Genomic DNA, 11,144 nt, shown 5'->3' on the forward strand with positions numbered 1-11,144 from the left:
AGGGATACGAGTCTTATATATATATGAGATATGCGACAATTTTTCGGAACGGGGCCAAGAATGTGCGTGTGTGGGCTAAGCTATAACTTGTTCAGCTTATACATAAATTCGACCCTGATTAGGTGTGGAAAAAAATTTGAATTTCGAATAGCGGTATTGGTTGCATGGCTATGTTACATGTCATCTGAACAACTTTGTGAACTTAGTAACCGTATTCCGTTAAAATATCTCATTTCCATACCTATGGGCAGTCCTATGATGACTGCTTTTACTGAGTGTTGGTGTTTTGCATTAATGGTGTACAGTTGTACATTATTATCCCGGAGAAATTGTGTTAAAAATTCTGTGACCGTTGGGTGTATTGTGTAAAATTTTGAGAAATTCTCCATTTATTTTGCCAAAAAATTTTTGCTTTTGATTGGTTTGCAAGTTATTTTAGGTCTGGATTACATTTAATGTTGCCCGGCAGCTTTACCATGACTGGAGGGGGCCCACCAGCGGCCGAGCCGTAAAGACGCTGAACACTGGTAGTTCGGTCCGAGGTTCGAATCCTGCGAACGGGCTGCTGCATGGGCGTTTTCGTGGTTTTCCCCACGTGTAACGTGTATACGAGCCAGTTTCCCTTAGAAAGTCCTCCACGAAGGCATCCCTCCCTTTAGGCAGATAGCCCTCGTGTGCTTTGCCATAATTGAATAACTCATACCATCACTGGTGGAATAGCTTTTGGTTGTGGTGATGTGGGTAAATTTTGACTTGAAGTACTTGGTTGATTTACAGTGTTAACTGCAGACTGGGTATTATTAGTATTGTTTTCGGGGTCTAGAGGACTAAATTTATTTTTCGTGGCAATGAAATTTGATGCATCTCTAAGACTTACATTTTTTAAAATCTGTTTTTCAAACCTAAGTTGGCTTGCCATCTTTGTGGTTAGAATTAGCATCGGAATTATCCGTGTTTAAAATTATTCAAGTTTCCATATTGTTTCCATACTGTTTAAAATTAGCAAGGCTATCTAGGGGGTGGTTAGCACACTGAGATATAAAAAATGCACACTTACCCCAGAGCCGTTCCTAGGCCATTGGCTGCCCGCGTATTTTCCTAAGATTGCTGCCCCCAAATTAAAAAAAAAAAAATATTCTCAGTGATTAATAAAATTTTTATTTCACACTAAGCACTTAGATAAGACAGATTGTATAAAACGTAGTTACGTATGACAAGTACTTACAATGAATTTAAAATATTTAGACGTAGTATCGTCCGGCCGCCCCTAATTTTGGCCGCCATATATGGATATACCTTTACTAAAGCGTTAGCCAACGGAAAAAAGAACAAAAAACAAGTTCTTTTGTAGAGTCATTAGGTTAATTGGAAGCAGAAAAGATGAAAAATATGCAACCGCCTTCGCCGGGAATCGAACCACGGACCTCTGGAATACCGACCCAGTGTGCTGAACCACTACACCACGAAGGCACGCTAGGGAAGTGGGAAAAATACCTTATACTTTTATTTCGTAACAGATTTGTCTTTCTCTGAGTTCTTTTAAAGTAAAAGACGACAGCGAGAGCAAAATTGATCCTTTAGAACAGGGTTTCTTAAACTTTTTTCATTCGCGCTCCTTTTTATCGCCGAGATTTTTTTGTGACCCCCAGAACCCCATAATATTTACAAAAATTTGTTAGAACCTCCATAAGTATTCTGCAAATCCGACACACGCGTGAGTAAAACTGTCAATTCTTTCACTTGTACTGTAATATACTATTGCAGTTTTAGGTCATTAACTTTAATTTCTAATTTTAAGACATAGAACAATGTGAAACTTTTAAATAAGTAACCGATGAAATGACAGCGTCACGTGCAAAGCAAGGAAAATGAACGTTTATACTATAAAAAGAATTCGTCGAAACGTTTTCGTTTTTTTCTTTGTCTGTATTGTCTTATCTTTGCCTGTTTTCAGATACATTTTGTAAAAATATTTGGTAATTGTAAAATTATTATAATAAGTTAAAGAATATAAAAACTGCTAAAATTTTTGGCGACGCCTTGCTGCAGGTCCCGCAACTCCCTTGGGAGTCGCGACCCACAGTTTAAGAAACCCTGCTTTAAAGTATGGGTGTCTAAATTGTGACCGTTTGAAGGCCGCATTGGAAAAAAAAAAAAAAAAATTACGGGGGCACACTTACAATATTTTTTAACAAATTTAAATAAAAATTAGCTCTATGTTGTTTTATTAAAATAAATTAACTTCTTTTTAATTAATTTTTAATTTAATTAATTTTCTTTATTTGAATTATATATATATAGGTACATATTTATTATTAATTTGTAAAAGTTTCGTTTCATTTAGTTTGGGCCCACCAGCGGCCGAGCAGTAAAATCGCTGAACACTGGTAGTTCGGTCCGAGGTTCGAATCCCGCGAACCGGCTGGCTGCATGGGCGTTTTCGTGGTTTTCTCCATATGGTAACGTGTATAGAGCCAGTTTTCCTTAGAAAGTTCTCCACGAAGCATCCCTCCCCTTAGGCAGATAGCCCTAGTGTGCTTTGCCGTATTCTTAGTACACCAGTTCATTTGGTTTGGATTTCATAAAAATGTAAAAAATTCAAAGGAATGAGGTGGACGAATTTGCTTTTGTTGAACAAGGAAATCGATATCGGGTTCAATAAACGAGGTTGCAATTCTTAATGAATTTTCAAGATGTTTGTCAGTGATCTTTGTCTTATTTTGTTTTTTGGATGCTTCATTCTTGAAAATAATTGTTCACAAATATACGTACTGCCAAAAGCTGAAGACATTAATAAAGCATGATTGTGAAAATTAGGATATTTATCGCGGGGTAGGTAATCTTTATAAAACTCCAGTAAAGAAACATTTTTCAAATTTTTCTTTCAGTTGAATGTCATTTTGCAGTTAATACATCATGACATACTAAGATGTTTTTATTTAAATTTTTATTTTCAAATAAATGCCAACGAATCAATTATACATGAATCAAATTCAAATATTTATTTTTTAAATAAAAGTGTGTAAATTTAAATACTTTCATAATTTGCGTTTGGGCCGCCCTTTAGACACCCGTGCTTTAAAGTAGGGGTCTTCAAGCCGTGGCCCGCTGAAGGTATTTTAGTGGCCTCACATTTGAAGAAAAATTGAAAAATTTTTAAGAAATTTGGTTTCAAGAAAAATTACCTTATCAGCTTTTTGTCGTAAAAAATAAATTATTCTTGATATTTAAAACATTTTATTGACATACCCGTTATTATTTGGGATAAAATTTTCTGAAAATGACGAATTTTTCAAACATTTCACTTTCTCTTATGTAATATGTGTTTCACCTGCACTTCAATTAGAATTTATAGATTTACAGTGTGACTCTGCAGTAAAATGCAAGTTTCTTGAAAATCCTACATTAATTTTTATTCGAAATACGTGACGGAAGACAAGTATCCAGGAATTCGTAAACATGCAGTCTTTCATGTATTCTATTATTTGTGATAAAATTTTCTGAAAATGACGAATTTTTCAAACATTTCACTTTCTCTTATGTAATATGTGTTTCACCTGCACTTCAATTAGAATTTATAGATTTACAGTGTGACTCTGCAGTAAAATGCAAGTTTCTTGAAAATCCTACATTAATTTTTATTCGAAATACGTGACGGAAGACAAGTATCCAGGAATTCGTAAACATGCAGTCTTTCATGTATTCTATTATTTGGGATAAAATTTTCTGAAAATGACGAATTTTTCAAACATTTCACTTTCTCTTATGTAATATGTGTTTCACCTGAACTTCAGTTAGAATTTATAGATTTACAGTGTGACTCTGCAGTAAAATGCAAGTTTCTTGAAAATCCTACATTAATTTTTATTCGAAATACGTGACGGAAGACAAGTATCCAGGAATTCGTAAACATGCAGTCTTCATGTATTCTATCTTTGGCATTGCCTACATATGTGAACAGCTTTTTAGTAAAATGAAAATTCAAAAATCAAAAACAAGAACACGGCTGACAGAGAGACATTTGGAGGAAACTTTTAAGAATTGCAACAACACAGATTAAACCGGATATTGAAGCTTTAATCAAGAAAAAACAATGTCAAATTTCACAATGAAACCAAAGTAACTACCATCTCCCGCCAGTAATATAAGTTTTTTTTTTTTTTTTTAAATTTTTACTTTTTATTGTAAATGCATTTTGTAATATCGTTCTGTACAGTCATCTTTATACTTTTTTTCTTTCATAGTTAAAAAAAGTTGCAAAACATTTTAATTTGAATTCCAACTTTTGGATTGATTTTTTGGAACCAATGCATACATATACAAATCTGTAACACTATCTCTTCGCAGTTGTACACTCTTGTAAAAGAAACCTCCCTTTTTACTTCCTTGTACGAAGTAAAAAGAAAGTATTGTAATCACGAAAAGTTTCAGGCAACATATTTCAACGAAAATATCCATTTTGATCGCTATCGAATGCAATTTAACGATGTTTTTGCGTGATATCTGTACGTAAGGACAGAATAAGAGACTCGTTTCCTCCAAAAAAATTATAAAACTGCTTTAAAATGAATTCTGAAGAGAATTTTTCGTGGAGTCTGTACGAACGTATGTACGTACGTGCGTACGTATCTCGCATAACTCAAAAAGGAGTAGCCTCAGAACATTGAAATTTTGTATGTAGGACAGCTATAACATGTAGATGTGCATCTCGTATTTTGGTTGCAATCGGCCGCACCAAACGCATATAAATATATTTATATATATATATATCCACTCTGTTACCCGGCTCAGTGATCTCAGTTTCTTTACTCTTATATGTTTGTAAATTGTACATTTTTTGCTTTAAAAATGATTGAATTATTTTGTTTTTATCTTCCGGTTAAGGTTTTTATTCCTTTAGTAAATCTGTATGCAATATTTTTAGAATTATCAACAATTTTAAAGTTGTTTAAGTGCCGCTAAGCCTTTTTTTTTTATGGTCGCCATTGATTGTTTACATTTGAAACAGCAGACTAGTGGATTTGTTGCCAATCTAGAGAAACTTAGCTTCGCAACAATAAAGATAACGCCTTCATTTATTATTGCCAATTAAATCATGCTTAATCCTTTCTGGAATTTTTTCGAGGAAATAAAGTGTTTAAGATTTACTTAGTAAATTTTAATATAGATATTTTGAATTTTTATGTATTTTTGCCTTCTCGCGAAGTGATTAATTGAATGAGAAATACTCAATAGTCTGTGAAAAACTGTTTCTTTTTTGTTTTATTTGCTTAATTTCTTTTATACATCATTCTAGCTTTATTATAGTATTTGAATAGAACATTTGGCAACGATTAGAAAATTCTATTCTTTAAATGATATAAATTTTGTGCATTATGAGTTATAATATGAACGAAATATAATACTAATAAGTGAATCTAGCGCCAGAGTGTCGCTATGGTAAAGAAATACTAGAGTGAGTTTTAAAGAATACATTTAGTATTCTATTGTGGTTTATGCGCTGTCGGCGAAGTAGATTTAATTCAATCCAATAAGTTTAAATGAAATGCAAGAAAAAATGCGTATAATTTAGTATTCCGTACAAGGAAGTCATGTGCTGTACACATCAGATTTTTTATATAAAATTTTCCGACTACAAGATTTTTTTGACTGACACGTGGCCCGCGGATCTTTGTGAATTTATTGATGTGGCTGTTGGATGTGAAAGGTTGAAGGTTCCTACTTTAGAGCGTGAGATCATTAACGGACGCAGATATCTTAGTAATAACAACAACTACGAATAAAATTCTGTTGACACTGCATTTTTCGCTAGGCGCCAAAACAAAAAAATAGACGTTGTTCGTGGATTTTGCAGCTGCTTTTAAAACACTTCAACTGAAGCGAATATTTTGAGTCATGAATTTCATTCCATCTGCCTTTTTCGTTTCCGATGTTTTCATAGTAGCTAAGGGTTGCCATATTCTAACTAATTAGAGAAAAAAAGAGTACCATTTAAAACTGTGGTAGCTACTTTGAAAATGGCTAAGTTTCTTGCAGATACAAAGCATATTGATCGGAAATCGTACCTAATAAAGCTATGCAAAAACGTACATTGTATCGAACATTGTACGTGCATTTGCCATACCAGCCCACAATGCAAATTTCGAGAGACTATTTTCCCTAAGGGTCTTCAATAATCGGATAAAAGTAACAAATTTGCAGTGGAGACAGTTGAAGCAATTTTGATTTGTTATTTTAATTTTAAAATGACTTGTGCCCAGTTTTATAATTATGTGAAAGAAGAACAGGATATAATTAAGGAAGTAAAAATCAACATAAAGGCATAAAAAAGATTAGTCTTACATCTTTTCTATTATTCGTTTTCTAGATTTTTACTCAAACTTTATTGATTTTTTTTTTATCAGAGTACAATAACCATTTTAAATGTAGCATATAAACTTCCCGTGTCAATGCTTAAAAATCAAAGTTAAATTTTAACGTAGGAAGTCCCAACAGCCGTCGAGCGGTAACGTCGCTGAACACCGGAAGTTCGGTCCGGGGTTTGAGTCCCGGCGGCATATTTCGTAAGTGCACATCTGCATCGCCACCAAGGTAGTTTCTTCTAGAATGGATCAATGGGCTTTCAGTAATATTTCTGCCATTTTACATGACTTCTGCCCCGCTCTGAAAATGTTTTGACACGCAATTCACATTACAAAATAATTAAAGCATCACGCTTTTCTTGTGAAAATTTTCAGTGCAAGTTAGATAAAATCTAAGCATAATTTAATTTATATATGTAAATAGTAGAAGTCTTAGGATTTTTTACTGCAGTCTGTATGAAAAAGATGTTCTATTATAATAGCCAATGCATAGTTTTATTCAAAGTGAACGTTCCTCATTTGCCTTTATACACATTTAGCGTGTTAAATTTCACATTAATAACTGTTCACACTTAAATGTACTCTCTATTCTTCAAAGAGAATGAATTTATTTTATTTACAACGAATATATTTAATTTATTCATATGTAACTTTTAACAACAGGTATAATCAGATCATTTACAATTGAATGATCTTTAATTGAATTGAATTGAATTTTTATTTAATTGATTTGACTTTTGATTTAATTGAATTTTGATTGAATTATCAAATTTTGAATCTTTTAAAATCAAAGGAACGCAAGCATTGAGATAAGAAAATACTAGATTTATTGTAACACTTCCAATTATTCTCAGCTCAATTAAAAAATTATACACTTGAATTCTCTTAATCCACAGGTGTTAGTAAATACATAACATTTGAGGTTAATTGTAGCTTAAGTTATTTTCTCGATATAAGGAGTGATAATATGTCACGAACATTAATCTGAATACCCTGTGCGTGATAAGTTTCGCGAAAATGAAATAAATGCGGACGATTAAATAAACTTACGAAAGCATTACGAGATTTTCTGTTAAATTGATAGCAGCATTTATACGGCGTACATTTATAACTGCGAAACAAAAGCAAAATAAAACGTAAATAACAACTATGCAGTTTCAAAGACTCAGCGTCATAAGAGCAATAAAAGCTCATTGGTCCATTTTTGAAACCCTTCCTTCAGTGGCGATACTGGTGTGCACTTGTGAATTATGCGTCCCGGCGAAAGGGCTGACTGCATGGGTGTTTTCGTAGTTTTCGACATGTCTAACGTGTACGAGCCAATTTCACTTCGGAAGCCCTCCACGAAGGCATCCCTTCTCTCAGGCAGCCCTTCTCCCTTGCGTGCTTTGCATTAATTTAACAAAACAAAAACATTAACTTAGGTAAGCTCCCGCCCTGACCGGGAAGTGGGTAGTGACTTTGACTGCCGTACCGAAGACCCTGGGTTCGAATCCCGGAGAAAGCATGGATGTAAATTGTATGTCCCTTCATAGGAGGCAATGATGGCCACTCGTTAGGTGCCTCCACGTTTTCAGGCCTTAGTAGTGGCCAACGCCTATAATCGGCTAGTGCCCGCCATTTCAATTACGTACACATACATGTTTGTGTTGGTTGTGCTGCGTGCGATTATTATCGGCCAGGAGGGTTGCAGCACACTCGTATATTACATTATATTACACATGCACATTTCGAAAGCATTTGGGGTAATGTTCTTTTGGTCTAAAAGTATTTAAAAACAGCATATCTTTAGAATTTCCGTTAGACAGTCTCGCGCGCGGGAGATATTTTTTTTTCCCGTTATTGTTTCTACTTCTCGTTTTGAAATCGTTGAGTTTATTAATAAAAAATTCGTTAAAAGTGTTCCAAAATATGAAGTAGACAATATAACATATTCCAAAAATCGAGCTTCCAGGTGTCCATATTCGGGTGGAGGAATTAGAAATTGTTCGAACTAGTTGGCTACATGAGTATTTCTCATGATTTCTCACGTGTTTTGCAACATGAATATGAGCTAGTTTCCCGCGAAAGTCCTCCACGAAAACTACCCATCCTTCAGGCTGATACCCTTATAGTGCTGTGAGTATCCAAGTAACATAACATATTTTTTTTTAACCCAAAGGGACAGTGGGCCAGATGCCCATATTCGAGTAGAGACGTACGTTATTCAAAATTGGATGGCTCTAGGCACCGTTGTTTTATCACAATGCGAGAAACATACATACCTTTATGCAAATTCTTGATTATTTAATTTCAATATAATACCGGGCTTTAATATCAGATTGCAACAATTTCAAGTGATTCGCCGTTATTAGTTAATCTACGCAAAATGCCAAAACGAAATTAATAGTCCACCTGAGCTAACGCTCCTTTGGGCTTAAAAATTTATTGATACATGTATCGTTAAGTTATATCGATGCCCCAGGAACGGGAAAAATGGGCAGTGACCTCGCCGGTATTAGAAATCCGGACCTTCCGAATACACGCCGAACATGCTTCCAGCTACACCACGAAGGTATGCTCAGAGCAGGAAAAAAAAATATCTTACATGCTTTTAAATACTTTAATTTATTAATTAATAACAGAAGGGAAATAATTACTAACAGAATGGAGAAACGACTGTCAAATAACAACAGTCGTTTTTCCGAATGGCAGCTGACTCGAATGAAAAGTGAAACAACTCAAAATCGTGTTTCGATACTAAAAGCCCTTTTGTAACCATTTAGTAAGGTTACAGTTTTTGCATTATTGTTTTACATTAGCATGTTTTCAGGGCTTAATTTCTAAAATTAGAAGAGCCGGAGCCCTAATTTAGACCCTCAGGAAAGAGGAACAAGAAGAAATAAATAAATAAAATCATTAATCATTAAAATAATTAATGATTAAAGTGATTAATAATTAAAAAAATATATTAAAATTTATTTCTTTAGTGATTTTAAATATAATTTAATCTAATAAATATATTATATATTAGATTATTAGTCCAAAGGAGGCTTTCCCCTGAGGGACTATTGTTTTCGTTTTGCGATTTTGCGTCGAATCACTCTGAATGCCCGTTTCACTTTTCAAACTGTTGCTACCTAATATTATTGCCCTGTATTATATTTGAAGAAGTTAAATAATTAAGAATCTGTATAAATGTATGTATGTTTTTCGCATTGTGATAAAACAACGGTACCTAGAGCCATACAATTTGGAATGACGTAATCCTACTGCGAATATGGGCATCTGAAAGGCCAAATTTGAAATTTGTTTCGTTATCATTTTGTAAAACTTTAACGAATTTTTGATTAACAAACTCTACGATTTCAAAGCGAGCCATGGCAACACTGTACAGAAAAAACATTTTTATCTCCAGCGCGCGAGACTGCGTATCGGAAATACTAAAGATATGCTCAATTTAAAATTATATTGCGGTATTCATCTTGAACTGAATTTTATGATTTAAGTGCAAAGAACATGATAATAAATAATTAAAGGTAACACACAAAATGTTAAAAATACGCCCCTTCGCATGTAATTTAAAATCTGAAACTTTTCAGATTTTCTTTTTTGTCTTTTTTTAAAATTTATCTCAAATTTTAATAAATCTAATAAGTAAATTTTAATATAATTTTATTGCTAAAATAAAATTTTCGAGATCAAATATCTACTGAAATTGTTCATTTCCATAAAAGAAGTCAAATAATTTTCAGAAACGTATGAACCCTTCGTAAATGCGAACAGTCTTTTCGTGTTTAGAATTTTATGCAAGATATATTACTGATCATATTTATATTAAATTAGTTAAATTCCATTTCTGTTTTGAAGGGCAATTTTTTCTCAGCGTTTATAGCGTTATCATGATACCAATCATGATTATTACGATAGCAAAATAGTTATGGACAAACGTGATCACATTAAAGTGCGCTTGCAGTATATTTTTCACATCATTTATTATATATTCGTTACAATCACACATTCCCCTCCCAAATAGCTAATTAAATCATTTCCTTTGCCTAAAACTGAAGTTCAGTTTACTTGGTTCTATCTAAGTCATAATAAAGAATGTAACAAAGAATAAACACTTTTGTGTTACTTATCTGAAAATCTACGTGAAAACAAACGTGTGGGCTTTAGCCCCAATATAAACCTTAATGTAAATTCGTTGGTAAATAATTGAACTAAACGAGTGTTCGAACTGGCGAAATGTATTTAGCGAACAGGCAGAACGCTTATATGTTAAAAAGGTATCTGATAAAATAAGTTTATAATAAACAAATAAAATCTTGAACTTAGGCTTACTGTTACTGGAACAGGTACTTAGGCATACAGCTACATGGAGCTATTACCTACATTTGGGGTAGTTTGTAAGGGCATTGGCGGTAATATAAAAAATAAGTGCTTAGCGTCACACAAAAATTACGAACTTTTTATGGGTAAAACAAGAAATGCGTGGCGAGAAAACAGCAGATACGAGAGCTCCTCGCGTCATCTATTGAGTAAATAAATAAAAAAAAGTTATTTAGTCGATCCTGAGAACATAGAGCAGGTGCGAATAGTTTTCAGCCCCAGTTTGTTCTGTTTATAAAAGTATCTGTTAGTTATTCGAAAACGCAGGTGTTTATTTTAGAAACCGAAAAAACACCTGCATTAATTCAAATTGTTCGAAAAATGCTAACAAAACACAAGTCCATCCAATAAAATTTACTGCTATTCTTAACTAAATTTCTGATTGGCTGGAAAGGATAAATTTTCATCTTT

The 11,144-nt window shown here is 33.5% G+C and overlaps 1 long non-coding RNA gene across 1 annotated transcript in view; it reads right to left on the minus strand.

The window, feature by feature from the left end:
• The window catches only part of LOC146997053 (uncharacterized), a 113,774-nt gene extending 102,954 nt beyond the window's left edge, over positions 1-10,820 (minus strand). Inside the window, exon 1 of the long non-coding RNA XR_015041084.1 lies at positions 10,686-10,820. This is a non-coding gene — a long non-coding RNA (uncharacterized LOC146997053). The remainder of the gene's footprint in view (positions 1-10,685) is intronic.
• Between the last annotated feature and the right edge of the window lie 324 nt (positions 10,821-11,144).

This window comes from Stegodyphus dumicola, chromosome 5 (assembly GCF_044657685.1).
Source record: "Stegodyphus dumicola isolate Sdum_Otavi_A_Nest chromosome 5, ASM4465768v1".
In the NCBI taxonomy this organism is placed as follows: Eukaryota; Metazoa; Arthropoda; class Arachnida; order Araneae; family Eresidae; genus Stegodyphus; species Stegodyphus dumicola.